Raw genomic sequence first — 21,039 nt, 5'->3', positions numbered from 1 at the left:
CTCCTGTTACCAGTCCATGGCTTTCTTGACTACTTTTTCATCTATACTATCCGTAAATAGTGACTGAATCACAACAGGTATTCCTGGACCGTGAGGCGCAGGGCGAATCACTGACGGGAGGTCCGGGTATATAATTTCCTCCTTATTTTTAAGACTGAATCCCTCCACGTTGCACGTACAAAAGTAGCAGTCATCACTATGATTTTGCGGTTCCCTCTACATCAAAGGCACGCCTTTAGACCACTCGTAGTTCTTCTACACAAGCAGAACACACTACATGTGGACCCCACAACTTGTCCTGATCACCTAGATTTACACCCAATTACGCATAATATGCTTTTCTAATGAAGTTCTTAATGTTCCTTTGTTGTTTCTTCACTACAAAACAACAGCAAATGTAGGATACGTTGTCGAGTGAATTATGACACCCACTTGTAGCTATTTCGATCACTAAATCCTGAAAGGAATTGTAAGTACAGCACCACACTCTTATGAGCTCTGACGAAAAGAAAATCTGCCTTTTCTCCCCATAGCAACCAATCATAGTGCAGCTTTCAGTTCTTATATTGCTGAGGTAAAATGAAAGCTGTGCTCTGATTGGCTGCTATGGACTCCACCACACTGTTATGAACTGTGACTAAATAAATATCTGTCTTTACTGCACATAACAACCAATCACGGAGCAGCTTTAATTTTTTATACTGCTGAGGCAAAATGAAAGCTATGCTATGATTGGCTACTGTGGGCACCACCATACTCTTTAAGAAAATCTTTTCTGCCCACAGCAGCCAATCGCAGCATAGCATCCATTAATCTAATGACAACACAATCATCCACCAAAAGTCATGCAAGGGGGTCAAAGTATGGCAAGAAAAAGCCAATGGAGTCAGTGTTTGTCAAAAAAACCTGTAAAAATATACAAAAAAATTCCATCATATACAGAGTTCAGAGATCGAAAGTATATAAAAGTCACCTTACACAGTAACTCTCACTCTGGAGGACCTATCATGTTCTTCATTACATAGACAACTTGTAACGCCCATACCGGCATCCCCATGCTGTCCTGCCCCCATCCTCGGGGGACATGTCGTTTTTCTCACCTACCCGGCCGTCCTGCGGTGCCTGCCCCGTCCCCGATCCATGCTGCTGACTCCAAGAGCCTGTGTACACCTCATAGGCTTCCTCGTCCTGCCCAAAGGGGGCTCATGTGACCATGCCCTTTTTCTTAAAGGGTCAGTGCACCCTGACTGGAGGTGCTTCTTAGGTCAGCTGAGAGATTTCAGGTATTTAAGGCACCTTTTCCTTCAGGGACGTGCCTGGGCAGCAAGTTCCTAACGTTGCTAGTTCTCAGGTCCTATTGTACTTTTGCTGTCTTTGCTGAGTGATGCTGCTTACATTTATCTATATTTCAGTGCTATCCTAAGCTGCCGCTGCTGCACGATCATCCACACTGCCTGGCTACTACGATACCCGCTGGACGGATCCATGACTCTGCCTGCTGCTGTTTCCGCTTCAATGAGACTGTACTGTATCTGTGGCGCCAGCTGTCAAGGTACCGCAGATCCCCTGGGGCTGCCCTCTGCCGGCCGCTTACCAGCGTGTGTACCTGCTGCCACCTCCAGTGGAAGTAGTGAATACTCGGCAGCCTCCAGTTCGCTCCTCCAGGCAAGTGAGCGATACTATTACTGGACCAACTAATGCCTTGCTCGCCACGTGAGCATAACACAACTCTTTGAGATGAGTGGGCATAGTTTGGGCTCAATTTCCCCCGTGGGTGGCGCTACAGAGAAATTGAACACTTACTGTTAATGCTTTCCCCCCCAGATCACAGCTGATCACTAATGGTCCTATGACTGATCATGGCACAGGACCCTTCTAGCAAGTAGGGATTGTTCATTATGGAGAACTCCTTTAAAGAGATTGTCTGGTGTCATTGAAAAAAATCCCACAAACTGGATATGCTTTAAAATAACATAAGCAGTATTGCAAATAACGAAGAATAGGCCGGCACTCCAATTTCGTGAAGACATAAAGTATTTATTCCATCAATTCTATGCACAGGAATAAGTGTTAATAGTAACGCGTTTCAACTTGGCACATGCCTTTCTCAAACAAGACTGTGTCTTACTTGAGAAAGGTTTGTGCCAAGCCGAAACGCGTTACTATTGACGCCTATTCCTGTGCACGAAATTGGAGTTCTGGCCTACTCTTCGTTATTTGGACTGTGAATGCCTTCCCTAGACTTGTACAATGCTGATACCTGAGTGCCGCCTGGAATGCTCTTTTCATAAGCAGTATTACTGACAGAATCCACTGTAGGTCCAGTGGCTCTGCTTTTTTCAATAGCCTCACGTTTACAGCATATCACCACATCTGCCAATCACTGAGCTTAGCGGTCCCATGCTATATACCTCGGCTCAGGAATGGTGCTTACATTTTGGAAAATTCTTGTCCCAAGCTCCAAAAAAAACACAACAAAAAAGTGGCGTCTTCTTCATCCTTCTCGGGTACATTGCTGCTCCCGATCTCTGGAACGTTGACAGCACTGCAGTCATTCGATGAACTTGGCGGCTCTGAGTGGCTTGTGCCGTCTACTTGGGCGGAGCTTAGTTATTGGCTGCAGCACTGTTTATGGGATGTCAGCACAACAGACAGTAACAGGAGAGTAAATAAAACAGTGTTTTTTGTTGTGTTTTTTTAACTGCAGCCAAGGAACTGGAATATCCTCTAAAGCGGGCTTTACACGCTACGACATTGCTCAAGTGATCTCGTTGGGGTCACGGAATTTGTGACGCACATCCGGTCGCTTTAGCGATGCCGTTGCGTGTGACACCTATGAGCGATTTTTCATCGTCGCAAAAACGTGAAAAATCGCTCATCGGTGACATTCTCAAATATCGTTACTGCAGCAGTAACGAAGTTGTTCCTCATTCCTGCGGCAGCACACATCGCTCCGGGTGACACCGCAGGAACGAGGAACCTCCCCTTACCTGCCTCCCGGCCACAATGCGGAATTACGTCCCGCTCATCTCCGGCCCTCCGCTTCTATTGGGCGGTGGTTCAGAGACGCTGCTGTGATGTCGCTGTGACGCTGAACGAACCGCCCCCTTAGAAAGGAGGCGGTTCGCCGGTCACAGCGACGTCGCAGGGAAGCCCGTGTGATGGGTCCGGGCGATGTTGTGCGACACGGGCAGCAATTGGCCCGTGTCGCACAACCGATGGGGGCGGGTACGCACGCTGGCGATATCGGTACCGATATCACAGCGTGTAAAGCGGCCTTTAGGCTATGGGCGCATGTTGCAGATTTGGTGCAGAAATTTCTGCATCAAATCTGCACCTTGTGGCAGAAAAACGCACCAAAAAAAACACGTCTTTTGGTCCATTTTTGTACTATGAGGATTTTTTTTAATGAAGTCAATGGTTGGAAGGGCTAAAAAACACAGGAAAAAAAAACAAACAACAATTGACATGTTGAAGATTATTTTCTGCACCAAATCTGCAAGGAAAAAGAAGCAACGTGTGCACAAAAGGTCAGAATTCTCATTGACTTTGCTGGCATGAAGATAGACATGCAGATTTGTGCCAAAATTTGCATAAAAAAAATACACTATGCACAAGGCCTTAAAATTTATATCATGGTTAGTGGCTCCTTTAGGAGTTTACCCCAAAAGTGAACTATGATGTCTACAGGCCGGATGTATGGTACTTGCAATTTTAGCAACTTGTTCCTTGCACCAGTCCTACAGTCTATTTTACTTGTGCTACAGTATACATAAGAATATCTTCTTTCCAGGACGCCCTGCTGGGGCTGGGACACCATTACGTGGCTGATGATGACTTTTCCCAATAGTCCCTAACTTTACCATGACCTCATGTCTTGCGCAGCTCCACCCACTGATGTGTCCAAATAATTTTACAATATGTGTTACTTTTCTTTCCACTTTTTTTTTTTTGCCTAAAATATAAAACTGTCCATAAATCAGTAAATAAGAAAATGTGATGATTAAATGATTTACGGTAATCTTTTAAAAATCCGGCCAATTTTAATTTTTATGCTTTAATTTTATTTTTTCTTTTGACATAACTGTACGAGGGCTTCTTCTTTTTTCCGGCAGACTGAGTTGTAATTTCAGTTTAGCAAATAATATACTGAGACAAAGGAAAAAAAAACTAAAGTGCAATGAAATGGTGAAAAAAAAAATATCACAATTTCACCATTGTTTTTTTTATATATATATATAGTACTATATAATATATAGTGCAAAATTCAGAATTTTCTAAGAAAAAAAAATTGGTTTATGTAACAATTTTTTTACAGGTAAAACATATCTTTGTACCGTGTTAGCCAGTTGAGATAAAAACAATTTATTTTTTATATAATTTTATATATAATTTTATTTTTAAACAATTTTTTAAAACTTTTACTCTTTTTTTGATTGTTCAATACATGGAGCTGTTTTTTATGTGATGAGCACTATTTTTATTGATATCACTTTGGGATACATATCACTTTTTCATTGCATTTTGGGGGGGAAGATATGGATTTAATGATTTATTGCTCTCATAAATGGGACTTTTATGATTACGGCAATAGTTTTTATCTTTTTTACTTTGTTTGTTCTTTTAAATTTTTTTATTCATTTTTAATCAATTTTTTTAGGCCACCTTAGAGACTTGAACCTGTGATTGTCTGTGCGATATTCTGGAATACTACAGTATACAGTAGAAATGATGATTTCCTATGAAGACTAACCTAAGGCCTCAGTTCCACTTGCGCATAGCATTGGAAGCGATATGCTAATGACCCTCTGCTCTGAGCATCAGCCGTGGGTCATGCGACTGTGATCTGATCCTGCGATCAGATCACAGCTGCAGAGAAGAGGGAGGAAACACTTTTTCCCCATCTCCTCCGCTGCCTGTCTCTGTACATTGCACTGCTGTCGGATTACATGCGAGTGCAGTGCGAAGTTTCAGACGCACCCATAGACTTATATGGGGGGGGAGGGTGAGCCGAGACTCGCTGCCAAACGCAGCAAGCTGCGATTAATTTCTCATGCCGACATGGCATGAGAAATCAATCGCAAATGGGACACTGCCCCATAGTTTTGCACTGGTGCAAGTGCAATGTTTTATCGGATTGCACTTGGCTATGTTAATCACAGGTGGAATTGAGCCCTAATGCTCGGCTTCATTGACGCATAAAGATGGCGGTGGCAGGGAGGTTCGGCAGGCCCTTAACTGCCATGTCAATCCATTGGCACCACATGATCACATCATTTGAATGCTACTGTTAGAGAATGACAGTAGCATTCACAGCAGTGATCAGGGCTAGCTCTGATCCCTGCTGCTTTACAGCTGGCACCTGCCATGTATGCTGCAGGATCAGATCCTGAACCTCCTCCATAAATCCATACTTGTTGAGTATGGTTTTATATACCTTCTGTGATGCTAGTCACTACTTACGGATAGTATAGACGGAAGGGTAGTCAGACAAGCCGGGGTCAGGAAACAGGAGGACACGACAGGACACAAGGAGTAAGCAAAACCGCAGTCAAGTCACAGACCGAGGGTCAGAAATCCTGGAGAGTACATATTAGATTCAGGGAGCAGACACAGATATGGTCAGGTAATGATCCGAGGTTAGAAGCCAGGAGGTAACGACAAGAACAGGGAGCGTGCAGAGAGGAGTCTATGAACGATGTGGGGTCAAGAAACTAAGATCTGGATACAAGTGTACCGCCCCCGTGACAGCGGCCGAGCCGCTCGGATCCGGAACCGCGGTGGCTCGAGGAGTCTCCGGACCCGGGGGGGGGTCGCGCGGACACTCAAAGTGAAAAGGGGGGATATGTACAGGGGGTTTAGAAGTTCGTGACACCACCCACGGTGCATGGTAAGATGGAGTACCACCGCTGCTGTTGTGCGAGCCCGGTGGCGGTGGTATGACAGCAAGGTGTTTAACCCCTCCGTGGGTAGTGGGTTTTGCCCCGGGGCCTGGTGGTGGTGGTAGTGAAGGGGTGCCGTTGGGGAGGAAAGGATTTTCTGCGTACTCACTCAGTCCAAGAATACTGACACCGACAGCTTGTAAACCGAAGTTTACACCGCTGCAGCAGGGAGGGAGCACGCGTGGATCCATGCCCCTTGGTGTTGCTTGTTAGCCTGTGACCTTTTTCCGTGGCACTCTCTTCACTATTTGGACCCTGTAGTATGGAACTAGTCGGGTCCCGCTCACCCGTATGGGTTGCTTGCTCTCAGGGTTCACGCTTGGGATTTTGTGGACTATGTGTTGGGAAAGTCCTATCCCCCCGTTGCACTAGTACCCTGATTTTGGAGCGAGTGGAGGATGAATCTTGAAGACTTCACCCTCGTCGGGTAAATTACCGGGCTGCGTGAAGCTACTTCCCAGCCTAGAGTCCACGTACCCCGTCGTGCCCTGGCCCCTGCCCGGAGATGGCTCAAGGCCGCCGGCTGCCCTCCTCGGCAGATCCGTGCCCTTTGACACGATCCCCTGCAACCGGGGTTCCAGCTCCTACCAGGCCCAGACCAATGTCTGCCACCTAGTAGTCTCAAGGAGCCCTGCTCCCAACCTGTGACCTCTCACTTTCGAGAGTCACTGCTCAACACTCCTTCCTTCTTCACTGCTCCTCACACTTCTTTCTACTGCTCCTAACACTTCTGACTCTCCCCTACCAACCCCCCAGGTGGGCGTCCCTATTCCCTTCAGGACCCCAATGGTGTGTCTGGTGGGTGTGGTGCAGAGTGTTCCTAGGGTTTTGACTGGGTCTGCTCTTAGCAACACCGAAGGACTGGGATCCGTAACCAAGGAGGATGCGGATAGTGTGCAGAAGGGCAGATTGCACAATACCCTCTGACGACCTGATAGTCCAGGGCGTCACACAAGCACAAACATAAGCCAAGAGCACAACTGCAGAACCAGAGAGTACAACTGGTGAGGTTCTGGGAGAGCATGCTCAGTAATGAAACAGAGCAATTACAAGGAAGATGAAACACATGAGTAAAAGCACCTCCCAGATCCTGCATGGAATCCTGTGCTGTCAAACACCTGTCAGCTAGTGCTCAGAGAAACACAGCAGAGCATCTCCAAATGCAAGATGCTCTGCACAAAGGAAACGTCACTGCTGGCTCTGTAGTTCAGGAAGGCACGACAGAGCATCACCTGAGTGCAAGATGCTCTGCACAGAGGAATATTGTGACTGCTGGCTCCGTAATTCAGTGATAAAAATAGAAACAGAAGCGCTGATAGGGTCTTACCAGATAAACAGAGGAGTAATGTATAAAAGTATACACTCACCTAATGTGGTTGTAAGAGTCACAACCACCACAGATAGCATGAAACAATGGCGGCTGCCGCAGCCCCTCATACATAAGCCTTCAAAGCAGAGATCATATAGAATTGTTGATTTAAATAATAAATCTTTTATTCCATAGGTCTACGCGTTTCGAGGCATGAAACCTCTTCCTCAGGACCAGAATATCAGGAGATAGTCTGTTCCTGAGAAAGAGGTTTCATACCTCGAAACGCGTAGACCTATGGAATAAAAGATTTATTATTTAAATCAACAATTCTACATGATCTCTGGCGAATGTGCGGCATTAACCCCTTCTCCTCTCCTGCTTTGAAGGCTCCGTTATTCAGTAAGGTGCAGCAGAGCATCACCTGTGTCCAAGATGCTCTGTACTGAAGAATCATGACACCTTCTATGTTAGTTTATTATGTTTTTTTCACAATCTCTACTTGCCGTTATTGGTTGGGAACCTCCCATTATTAATTCCACCAATATTTTTCCTGGCCATTTACAGATCACACAGGTGCATGACTTGTTCTGTTTACGGGACAGTTATCAGAGACTTGTCGTGTAGTGAGCTGATGGCTGTGTGCCCGTTACATGTCCAGGACAGAGGTGTACCCCATGAATGTGCCCAAATGTAGTTCGCTCGTATAATTATATTGGATGTCTTCAGGACGGAGGGAATGGCTGCCTTGCTGGACACTGTTACATCCTAATTTCCTTTCCTAACCTCGATGTTCTTCTATGTTTTTCATCTGTGACTGGGGCACCTTTAAGTTACTTGGTGGAATTTACACGCTGCGCTGGCTTCCTCTTTCTCCATGGAACATCAATGTAGACAAGGGACCTTGTCCTGGTCCACCTCCCACCCCCACACACCCAGATAGCAACACCACCATGATCAGTGTGTGGGAGCAGGAAGCCTGGGGCCATGGGAAAAGGGACGTGTAAATACTACCCTCCAGCTGCTGGGGGGGGGGGGCTACCTACATCCCAGACCCAGTCAGGACACTGACCCCTCTCTGCAGGGACTGTTAACCCTGTCGAGGATCATTTTCCCATAATTTATTACACACTAAACATTTTCCTGTTTCCTTTGTGCGGTTTGTACAGGATAACGCTTATCCGCTGCCCTCATTCATCAGAAATGTCTTATTACAAAACTGTCTTTGTTGCTATAGCAACCAATCGGAGTCCAGCTTTCAATTTACCATAGCAACCAAAGCTCAGCTTTCATTTTACCATAGCAACTAATTAGAGCTTTGCTTTCATTTTATTATAGCTACCAGAGCTCCGCCTTCACTTTACCATTGCAACCAATCAGAGTCCAGCTTTCATTTTACCATAGTAACCAGAGTTCGGCTTTCATTTTACCATAGCAACCAGAGCTCCGCTACCATTTTACCATAGCAACTAATTAGAGCTTTGCTTTCATTTTACTATAGCTACCAGAGCTCCGCCTTCATTTTACCATTGCAACCAGAGTCCAGCTTTCATTTTACCATAGCAACCAAAGCTCAGCTTTCATTTTACCATAGCTACCAGAGTTCGGCTTTCATTTTACCATAGCAACCAGAGCTCCGCTATCATTTTACCATAGCAACTAATTAGAGCTTTGCTTTCATTTTACTATAGCTACCAGAGCTCCGCCTTCATTTTACCATTGCAACCAGAGTCCAGCTTTCATTTTACCATAGCAACCAAAGTTCAGCTTTCATTGTTCCATAGCAACTAATTAGAGCCCTGCTTTCATTTTACCATAGCTACAAGACCTCGGCTTTCATTGTTCCATAGCAAGAGCCCAGTTTTCATTTTACCATAGCTACCAGAAGTGTCTTTCATTTTCCCATAGCAACTAATCAAAGCTCAGCTTTCATTTTACCATAGCTACCAGAGCTCCGCTACCATTTTACCATAGCAACCAAAGCTCCGCTACCATTTTACCATAGCAACCAATTGTAGTCCAGCTTTCATTTTACCATAGCTACCAGAGCTCGGCTTTCATTTTACCATAGCAACCAGAGCTCCGCTACCATTTTACCATAGCAACCAATTGTAGTCCAGCTTTCATTTTACCATAGCTACCAGAGCTCGGCTTTCATTGTTTCATAGCAACTAATCCAGAGCCCAGTTTTCATTTTCCCACAGCAACCAAAGCTTAGCTTTCATTTTACCATAGCAACTAATAAAACAGCTTTCGTTTTACCTTGGCAACCAAATCTCAACTTTCATTTTTCCACAGAATCTAATCAGAGCTCAGATTTTGCTTTGTTGTAACAATGAACAAGATATCAGGATTCAATTTACCATAGCAACTAATCAGAGCTCAGTTTTTATTTTACCATAGCAACTAATTAGCGCTCATCTATCATATTGCCATAGCAACTAATCAGAAACTAATGAGGCCCATAACCTCCTTTCTACTACTTAGGTGGTTCTCTGCAGAGTGCACCAACATGGCGTCTTATGATAATGGAGGCCGATATATACACAGAATCATTAACGGAAACACATAAATGTTCTGGTGGACAATTTCCAGACCTTTCATCAAAAAGCAGCATATTTGGTTTAGTGTAGAAGTGACACAACACAGGATCCATGATGTCCAGGAGAGGATTATGAGAAGCCGAAGTAAATTGAGTGCAAGGGTTAAAAGAGGGGGAAAAGGGACTCTGTCGTAAGGTTTCCTTATTTTAACCGTCCGCCTGCCCCTGTGTTCCAGATTTAAGCTTATTCCTAAAGCCATGTTTGGTTCATCACCACAGCCAGGGATACCTCTCCAAATAACCGTATATGAATGCCCACCGACTCATCCAGTGGGTGGGCACAAACCATGATTGGGGTCTCTTGTATGGTACATAATCCTTCACTCTCTCCTTCATTGAAGTGGAGCTGTTCTATCAATAAATATTTGTTCTTTATTTTCAAAAACTTCCATAAAGGCGGCCATGATGAATGCAAAATTATTTCCTATACTATATCTCTGCCAACTCTAACCAAAAAAGTTCAAAGGCTCTGAGAGACTGCTGAGATCGTTATACAGGTCGCTACTGCCACCTGTATCGTTCCTGCATCGTTGGTAAGGTCTGACTGTGTGACATCTCACCAACGACCTCCCAGCGACTTACCAGCGATCCCTATCAGGTCGCATCGTTTTCGGGATCGCTGGTAAGTCGCTGTGTATGACTGGGTCTTTAGGGATGATCTCCTAGACTTCCCCGAAAATTAAGTAGAAAAATCTCCCAAGCCCTAAAGAAACTATAGAAAACGAATTATTCAAGAAGATTTCTTGACCCGTGTTATCCAATTGGGGGAGGCAGGCAACAGGGAGTGGAGGCGCAACGGTATAGGTGTATGATACAGCTAACTGGAGGGCAAGTCACCTCCATATTATTACTACTATAAAACCTAACCACTTGCTAAACTTCATAGTAGACCATGAATGTCACTATATACTTTAATAATATATTATAGCAGTATTTTTTTTCTGTAAAAACAAAAGCTTAAAAAATGTGAAAAAAGGCAAAAAGCCAATACAAAGATAAAAATCCAACTTTCAAATTATAAACATATTTTCACCCTTAGGGCGGCTTTGCACGTTGCAACATCGCAAGCCGATGCTGCGATGTCGCACGCGATAGTCCCCGCCCCCGTCGCAGATACGACATCGTGTGATAGCTGGCGTAGCGAAAATTATCGCTACCCCAGCTTCACATGCACTCACCTGCCCTGCGACCGTCGTTCTGGCCGGCGAACCGCCTCCTTCCAAAGGGGGCGGGTCGTGCGGCGTCATAGCGACGTCACACGGCAGGCGGCCAATAGCGGCGGAGATGAGCAGGATGTAAACATCCCGCCCATCTCCTCCCTTCCGCATATCCTACGGAAGCCGCGGTGACGCCGGTAGATGTTCCTCGCCCCTGCGACTTCACACACAGCGATGTGTGCTGCCGCAGGAGCGAGGAACAACATCGGACCGTCGCGTCAGCGTAATTATGGATTACGCCGACGCTGCACCGATGATACGATTACCACGATTTTGCGCTCGTTAATCATATCATCGAGCCTTTACACACTACGATGTCGCATGCGATGCCGGATGTGCGTCACTTTCAATTTGACCCCACCGACATCGCACCTGCGATGTCGTAGTGTGCAAAGCCCGCCTTAAGGTACGTGCCCACGATCAGGACTTGCTGCGTCCTGAATACAGTGGGTCCTGACCTGCAGAGCTGTGAGTCTTCTCTGCGGGAGTTGCCCGTACCCATGATCAGGGTTCGGGGCGCTGCATTCTCCTCTCTGTGTTCTACCTACTGTGAACGCTTGTGACTCCGCAGCAAAATATTGACATGCTGCGGCTCAGGAAAGCTGCACCACAGGTCAGTCTTCACTGCGGGCCGCGCACGCACAGTGGGCATGAGATTTTTATAAATCCCATCCACTGTGCTTGTACTGTACATCGCAGCGTTGAAATATGCTGTATCCAAAACACAGCACTTGAACCTTGCCTCTCCCCCCATCTCATTGTAGATTGTAAGCTCTCACGAGCAGGGTTGTATTTTTTCCCCTCTAAATATTGTATTTCTATAACTGTTACTTGTATGTATATGATCCTCCTGAATTGTAAAGCGCTACGGAATATGTTGGCGCTATAGAAATAAAGATTATTATTATTATTATTATTATTATTAACACAGCAAACAATGATCATGGGCACGCACCTTTGTTGTGTGTCCACGATCAGTGTTCACAGCGTTTTGGACTAAGCATGTGTCAGCTGCGTCCAAAACGCTTCAATGTACAATACAAGCACAGTGGATGGGATTTATAGAAATCTCATGCCCACTGTGCGTGTACTGCCAGCAGCGTAAACTGACCTGCGGTGCGGCTTTCCTGAGCTGCAGCATGTTAATTTTTTGCTGCAGTGTCGCAAGCGTTCTCCGCAGAGAGAACAGAAGAGAGAGACCGCAGCGCCCCGAACCTTGATCATGGGCACGGGCAGCTGCGTTCTTCTGCGGAGGAGACTCACAGCCCAGCAGGTCACAGGACTCACCGTGTCCAGGATGCAGGAGGTCCTGATCGTGGGCACGAACCCTTATGGTAGACCACATAAAGAAAAATTCAAAATACCAGAATTGCATTTTTTCAGTTATCTCACCTTCCCCCAAAAATGAAATAACAAGTGATTGAAAAATTTGTATATCACCCGACATAAAACCAATAAAAATATCAGTTCACCACATAAAAAACAAGCTACAATACAGATTCATGATTGGAAAAATTATATAGTGACAGGTCAGATATAGTATTAACGGCTACGTTGACAAGAGGAAAAAACAAGAAATGAATCCCGGAAGAAGAGAAGGAAAAATGAATGCACAAAAACAGAAACTGGTCTGACAAGAAGAGATTAACGATATTTTAAGAAGCAGTTCTAGAAAATACAGTATATCTGGTTCCTTTTGCTTTTCATTTTTGACTCAGATTCGGCAGACTTTACCATATGCGGGTATATGAGTATGGTGACTCGGTGATGGACTGATTCTTAGTATCTACGGTAGATGCCGACACATCCTGACTCATGTCCACTAGGATTGTGACGCCTTAATATTAATCATATTGTTTTCCATGGTAAAATGCCCAAAGGCGTAACATCTATCAATGTGTTAACAGCTATAATGACCATGAACCCAGGGGGCACGGGTCTTACAATGCCAATGAATGAGATCTGCATTACCACACTGTAATCTGCCCTACTATGCCAAACTAAGACCGCATTTGGACCTTTAATGCCAGCACCAGTAGAAATATCTTCTCTCCACCACGTTGATCCTTCTGAGGATGGTGATAAAGTTGCACCGCCGGTGGAGAAGGGAAGCCCAATACTTTATACCACCCAGATGGAGCATGAAAAAAACCATCAGTTTGGACCCCACTCTCTATTGGACTCCTGTCAGGTGCATGATCTACCTGTTTGGAGCATCAGGTTCAACACTGGCTTCCCCTCACGTTGCCATCTTTTGAAGGATAGAAGGTTGGCATAACCCTGAGCCTATTTTCTTATATACACACCCGTGAAGAGATGGGTCAAGGCCATGTGGAGCTGCAGCCCCCTTTTCAAACATAGGGGCACATGTATCATTGTGATTGGCTAAAGGCTACTTTACACGCTGCGATATCGGTCCCGATATCGCTAGTGTGGGTACCCGCCCCCATCTGTTGCGCGACACGGGCAAATCGCTGCCCGTGCCGCACAACATCGCGCAGACCCGTCACACATACTTACCTGCCCGGCGACGTCGCTGTGACCGGAGAACCGCCTCCTTTCTAAGGGGGCGGTCCATGCGGCGTCACAGCGACGTCACCGAGCGGCCGCCCAATAGAAGCGGAGGGGCGGAGATGAGTGGCCGGAACATCCCGCCCACCTCCTTCCTTCCACATAGCGGCCGGGAGGCAGGTAAGGAGAGGTTCCTCGTTCCTGCGGCGTCACACATAGCGATGTGTTCTGCCGCAGGAGCGACGAACTACATCGTTACTGCTGCAGTAACGATAATCTAGAATGGACCCCCATGTCACCGATGAGCGATTTTGCACGTTTTTGCAACGATGCAAAATCGCTCATCGGTGTCACACGCAGCAACATCGCTAATGCGGCCGGATGTGCGTCACAAATTCCGTGACCCCAACGACTCCGCATTAGCGATGTCGCAGCGTGTAAAGCCCCCTTAACACTTTTGCACAACATTTCAGTGTCATAAATGCTAATGCCAAATACAGCAATGTTTTAGGCTATGTGCGCACTAGAGCTTTTTACCCGCGGATTTACCCGCGGATTTGCCGCGGAAATTTCTTGAGAAATGTCTGCAATCTTTGTGCAGACATTTCCCAGCAAATTCTATGGAAAAAAAAAAAAGCTGTGCGCACTGGTGCGGATTTTTCTCAAGAAATTTCCGCGAGAAGAATTTCTCGAGAAACTTTCTTGAGAAAATGAACATGTCCATTATTTCCGCAGGTACCCTGCGGATTTCGGCAGTACAGCCTGAAGAAATCCGCAGGGAACCACCCGCGGGAAAATCGCTGCAATTCCGCGGCTAATCCGCGTCAAATCCGCGTCAAATCCGCATGCGGATTTGGTGCGGATTTTTTCCGGAGGTCCGGAAATCTTTCACTCCCAGAAGTTTCTCGAGAAATTTTCTTGAGAAACTTCACATTTCTAGTGCGCACATAGCCTTACACCATTAAATACACAGTTTTTTTAGGTCTTGTCCAAAGAATTAAAAATGATAAGAATAAGGGGGCATTGATAACCTTTTGGACATAAAGTATATCTATAATAGTAATATTTATGTTGCATTTGTATGAGTGGTGTAAGATGGCGGTTGCGTTCCTACCCCTGAAGACTCTATATGGAGGACTATGGGGTGCATTATACTTTATTGAGAGCTATGGGGTGCATTAGACTATGTGGGAGCATTATAATATATGGAGGACAATTGGGTACATTAGAAAATATGGAGAATTATGGGGTGTGGATAATAATATAAGGAGGACTATGGGGTGTGCATTACAGTTAGGTCCAGAAATATTTGGACAGCGACACAAGTTTTGTTATTTTAGCTGTTTACAAAAACATGTTCAGAAATACAATTATATATATAATATGGGCTGAAAGTGCACACTCCCAGCTGCAATATGAGAGTTTTTACATCCAAATCGGAGAAAGGGTTTAGGAATCATAACTCTGTAATGCATAGCCTCCTCTTTTTCAAGGGACCAAAAATAATTGGACAAGGGACTCTAAGGGCTGCAATTAACTCTGAAGGCGTCTCCCTCGTTAACCTGTAATCAATGAAGTAGTTAAAAGGTCTGGGGTTGATTACAGGTGTGTGGTTTTGCATTTGGAAGCTGTTGCTGTGACCAGACAACATGCGGTATAAGGAACTCTCAATTGAGGTGAAGCAGAACATCCTGAGGCTGAAAAAAAAGAAAAAATCCATCAGAGAGATAGCAGACATGCTTGGAGTAGCAAAATCAACAGTCGGGTACATTCTGAGAAAAAAGGAATTGATTGGTGAGCTTGGGAACTCAAAAAGGCTTGGGCGTCCACGGATGACAACAGTGGTGGATGATCGCCGCATACTTTCTTTGGTGAAGAAGAACCCGTTCACAACATCAACTGAAGTCCAGAACACTCTCAGTGAAGTAGGTGTATCTGTCTCTAAGTCAACAGTAAAGAGAAGACTCCATGAAAGTAAATACAAAGGGTTCACATCTAGATGCAAACCATTCATTAATTCCAAAAATAGACAGGCCAGAGTTAAATTTGCTGAAAAACACCTCATGAAGCCAGCTCAGTTCTGGAAAAGTATTCTATGGACAGATGAGACCAAGATCAACCTGTACCAGAATGATGGGAAGAAAAAAGTTTGGAGAAGAAAGGGAACGGCACATGATCCAAGGCACACCACATCCTCTGTAAAACATGGTGGAGGCAACGTGATGGCATGGGCATGCATGGCTTTCAATGGCACTGGGTCACTTGTGTTTATTGATGACATAACAGCAGACAAGAGTAGCCGGATGAATTCTGAAGTGTACCGGGATATACTTTCAGCCCAGATTTAGCCAAATGCCGCAAAGTTGATCGGACGGCGCTTCATAGTACAGATGGACAATGACCCCAAGCATACAGCCAAAGCTACCCAGGAGTTCATGAGTGCAAAAAAGTGGAACATTCTGCAATGGCCAAGTCAATCACCAGATCTTAACCCAATTGAGCATGCATTTCACTTGCTCAAATCCAGACTTAAGACGGAAAGACCCACAAACAAGCAAGACCTGAAGGCTGCGGCTGTAAAGGCCTGGCAAAGCATTAAGAAGGAGAAAACCCAGCGTTTGGTGATGTCCATGGGTTCCAGACTTAAGGCAGTGATTGCCTCCAAAGGATTCGCAACAAAATATTGAAAATAAAATTATTTTTTTTGGTTTGGTTTATTTGTCCAATTACTTTTGACCTCCTAAAATGTGGAGTGTTTGTAAAGAAATGTGTACAATTCCTACAATTTCTATCAGATATTTTTGTTCAAACCTTCAAATTAAACGTTACAATCTGCACTTGAATTCTGTTGTAGAGGTTTCATTTCAAATCCAATGTGGTGGCATGCAGAGCCCAACTCGCGAAAATTGTGTCACTGTCCAAATATTTCTGGACCTAACTGTATACTATATGGAGAACTATGGAGGGTGCATTATACTATATGGAGGACTATGGGGTGCATTATATATATGAAAGACTAAGGGGTACATTGTATTATATGGAGGACTATAAGGTGCATTATACAATATGACGGACTTTGGGGTGAACATTATAATATATAGAGGACCGTGATGGTACATTATAATATATGGAGAAATAGGGGGTACATTATACTATATAGAGGACTATATGGGACATTAAACTATATGAAGGACTATGGAGGGTGCATAATACAATATGGAGGTCTATGTGTGGCCAATTATACTATGTGGAGGGCTATGGGAGGTGCATAATATTATATGGAGAGCTATGTGGGGAAAGTTCTACTATATGGAAGGCTATATGGGGGCCATTATACTATCTGCAGGGCTATGAGTGAGCCTTTAAACTTTATGGAGGTTTAGTTGAGGGCCAATTATACTGTATTCATGCAATTATACAGTGTAAAGGGGGCTTTACACGCAACAACATCGCTAACGAGATGTCGTTGGGGTCACGGAATTCGTGCCGCACATTCGGCCTTGTTAGCGACGTCGTTGCGTGTGAAACGTACGAACGACCGCTAGCGATCAAAATTGCTGACCTAATCATTGATCGTTGACACGTCGTTCTAATCCCAAATTCCGTTGCTGTTGCAGGACGCAGGTTGTTCGTCGTTCCTGCGGCAGCACACATCGCTACGTGTGACACCGCAGGAACGGGGAACATCACCGTACCTGCATCCTCCGGCAACGAGGTGGGCGTCACTTTCGTTCAGCTGCTCTCCGCCCCTTCGCTTCTATTGGACGGCTGCCGTGTGACGTCGCTGTGACGCCGCACGAACCGCCCCTTACAAAGGGGCAGGTAAGTACGTGTGATGGGTCCTAGCGATGTTGTGGGCCACGGACAGCGATTTGCCAGTGACACACAACCGACGGGGGCGAGTGCTTTCACCAGCGACATTGCTAGCAATGTCGCTGCGTGTAAAGCAGCCTTAAAGGTTTGTGTGGGTCCATCATACTGTTTGGAACGCTGGTGGGAGCCTTTATACAGTGTGGAGTAGTGTGGGGCCTTTATCCTGTATGGTGGGCTATGCTTCACAGTTGGGGATTATAATGTGTTGGGAGTCACCATACTTTGCCGGGGTAGCTGAGGAGTTGGTACAGTAGGGTCATCATACTGTGTGTGTGGGGGTATCATACAGTGTTTGTGGGACACTTTTGTTGGCATTATACTTTATGGGTGCAATAAAAGGGAATCTAGGGGCTTCAATATGAGGAAAATTACTTTGTAAGGGCTGTAAAGTGGTGACATACAGTATGTTTTTATGAGGCGCAGACGAATATTAATTTATTTATTTATTTGTGGAGGACCCAATTAGAACTTGTGCTATACGACTTCACGATCTCTATGTACACCCCTGATGGTAACTGAACACAAAGCTTATTAGTGTATACATTGGCCTTAAACAGCCATGGTATGACTGAAGTTCACCAAGCAATTTGGGAAACCCTCGAGCCAAGACAGACGCACAACAGTCAGTCATAGTCATGTCAAGCAAGGTGGGAGAAGTTTGTAAAGACCCCAAGGGCCAGATGATATGGCTGACTTGACAGTTCACAGAGAGTGATCAACCAGCCCCGGAATGGCTAGTCAGCATAACTTGAAGCTCTGGGGTCTGAGGTAAATTCAGGGTCTCTCACTGCTATGTGACATTCATTATACCACTGCTTTCTTGAAAGCGTCCCCCACCCCCAGGTACCAGGGTGCAACTGCTACTCCTGTACCAACTCCACTGCCTGATCCGATTATCTAGAACAGGGTTCCCCAACTCCAGTCCTCAAGGCCCACCAACAGTGCGTGTTTTCAGGATTTCCTTAGCATTGCACAAGTGTTGGAATCATCACCTGTGCAGGGGATTAAATTATCACCTGTGCAATACTAAGGAAATCCCAAAAACATGCACTGTTGGTGGGCCTTGAGGACTGGAGTTGGGGAACACTGATCTAGAACAGGGTTCCCCAACTCCAGTCCTCGAGGGCCGCCAACAGTGCATGTTTTCAGGATTTCCTTAGCATTGCATGGGTGTTGGAATCATCAACTGTGCAGGTGATTAAATTATCACCTGTGCAATACTAAGGAAATCCTGAAAACATGCACTGTTGGCGGCCCTTGAGGACTGGAATTGGGGACCCATGATCTAGAAGATATTGGCAGTGACCCTCGTAGGGCGTAATAAGTTGGCCATATTATTCATTATCTAACTTTGCAAACAAAATGGTAAAAAAGTACACCTGTAAGGCTAGTTTCACACTTGCGTTGGACGGGATCCGTAGCATTGCGTTGTGTGATGCATGCAACGGATGCGTTGCATATAGTGGCACAACGCATGCTACAGATCGTACAAAATAACGCAATCCGTTGTAGTTTTTTTCCCTTGACTTTACACATCTGAGCATGCGCAGTTGTGTAAAGACAGCTGTGTTAACGGAATCCGTCAAATGACGCATTCTAACGGAATCCGCCACCATAGGCGTCCATTATAAAAACAACGGACGCCTAACGGATTCCTGCAGATTGCGTTTTTTTGACACTCCGGCAAGCGCAGAAAAACGTTACATGCTGCGTTCCATCCGCCCGACGCAGCGTCAAAATAACGACGTTGCGTTGTCCAGCGGATGCAACGCAGACACTTGCGTTACAGTGCGTCGTCCATACAAGTCTATGGAGAATAGCGCAGTGTGTTCACGGACTGCGCTATTCTCCATAGTGACGGAATGCGCTGAACGCAAGTGTGAAACTAGCCTTAGCCTCAGTGATTAGTGTGAATGTAAGGGTTAACGTTCTTTTTGGCAGCAGAATTGAGGATCATTTTGAGAGTAAGAAGCATTCCGGAATGGCAGCGAACACTCTGCGGTGCCTGTCATTAAGATCACTGGCCCTTCCATTGACCGGCTCTTCGATTTTTTATGTTGTATAGGAAGAAGATGTTCACGGGTCGATATTTAATTGAGAAATAGAAGAGGATCCTGTTTATTCAGTATATACAGAAAACATTAATTGGCGATGTGCGCTGCCGGCAGCCATTGTCCTGGTTAACCTTGATATATCGTAGATCAATACAGCAATAAAAATATAGCCATCTCTCCTGGAATACCAGAAAAGTGCTCAAAGAAAGTAATTGTTTTCTTAATCTTGGGCCGTGTCAGGCTCTGGGGAGACATTCGTTCTAAGTCGCAGACACATGATACTCCAGCTCATCACACTCCCACGGTGAAACAAAAAAGAAATGAAAAGCAGGAAAATATTTATCTAATTAGTGAATATTATGCTTCTTATAATAGAATGAATACATTGTATCAGATAGGATGCCCTTAAAGGGAACCTGTCAGCAGATCTCCAGACCGCCACCTCTATCTGCGGGATTAACCAGTGCAAGACTCGAACATAGCTCCCAATCATGCCCAGGTAAAATATATCTTTGTACCGTGTTAGCCAGTAGAGATAAAAGATTGTTTAAAAGAACCGAAGTCCTCAGTGGTTGATACCTTTTAATGGCTAACTGAAAACATGGTAATAATAGCAAGCTTTCAAGACTACTCAGGTCTCTTCATCAGGCATGGTATAACACAAAATCTGAAGAGTCACATATTTATACACAACAGGGCATAGAATGGGGCAGTAAATAAGACAAGTTATGTGAAGCGGAACTATCACTATGGCAAGAGGACAAACTGTTGTGGCCATAAATATTGCTGCAGTTCATAGATAAGCAGTGTGAAAGTTTTATTGTCCTCTGATTAGGGTCTGGTCCAGGGTTGTGATGCCCCCGGATGCTCTAAGGAGCACATCTCTTAATTGATGTAAAAAGACATGAATCCATGAGACACATTAATTCCTGCTCTGAATGTGTCAAAAGTCATCATACGTTTGTACTCCCATAGTCTCCTGTCTCTCTGGGACTTGAAGTTTCCTTTTAATACCAGCAATTTTATATCCATGATGCTGTGGTCTGGGTTACAAAAATGTTTGGCCACAGGTAAATCTAGTCTTTTTTCCTTAGGCTAGGTTCACACTTCCGTTGTTTAGCATCAGTCACAATCCGTCGCCTAGAGGAATTAAGGTATCCTGCAAAATATTTTGCAGGAATCCTGTTTTTCCCCATAGACTTCTATTAGTGATGGATTGCAACTGATGATGCTGCGTTGCATCCTCTGCGTCGCGGTAAGTAGTTTTTTAACTGACCGCCGGGCGGGAGCAACGCAGCCTGTAACGTTTTTTGAGCAGCGCAATCCGTAGGATTTTGCTGTGCATGCTCTCTCTGGCTCCCTGCACACGTAACCAGGATACACATCGGGTAACCAAGCAATGCGCTTTGGTTAGTTACCCGATATTTACAGTGGTTACGTGTGCAGGGAGCCAGCGCTAAGCGGTGTACGCTGGTATCCAAGATAAATATCGGGTAACCATGCAAAAAGTGCTTTGCTTTTTGTTACCCGA

At 45.1% G+C, this 21,039-nt stretch overlaps 1 protein-coding gene across 6 annotated transcripts in view; it reads right to left on the bottom strand.

Moving 5' to 3' along the window:
* The window catches only part of ZBTB7C (zinc finger and BTB domain containing 7C), a 288,510-nt gene that overhangs the window by 28,384 nt on the left and 239,087 nt on the right, over positions 1-21,039 (bottom strand). Inside the window, exon 1 of one of the 6 annotated variants that reach the window (XM_075327299.1) lies at positions 433-489. The exons of the other annotated variants lie outside the window; for them this stretch is intronic. The gene's annotated coding sequence lies outside the window, so the exon portion shown is untranslated. Of the gene's footprint in view, positions 1-432; positions 490-21,039 lie in introns of those variants that run through there. 6 annotated transcript variants of the gene reach the window in all.

This window comes from Anomaloglossus baeobatrachus, chromosome 1 (genome assembly GCF_048569485.1).
Source record: "Anomaloglossus baeobatrachus isolate aAnoBae1 chromosome 1, aAnoBae1.hap1, whole genome shotgun sequence".
NCBI classification, from domain to species: domain Eukaryota; kingdom Metazoa; phylum Chordata; class Amphibia; order Anura; family Aromobatidae; genus Anomaloglossus; species Anomaloglossus baeobatrachus.
This window is presented reverse-complemented; position numbering and strand designations above follow the sequence as displayed.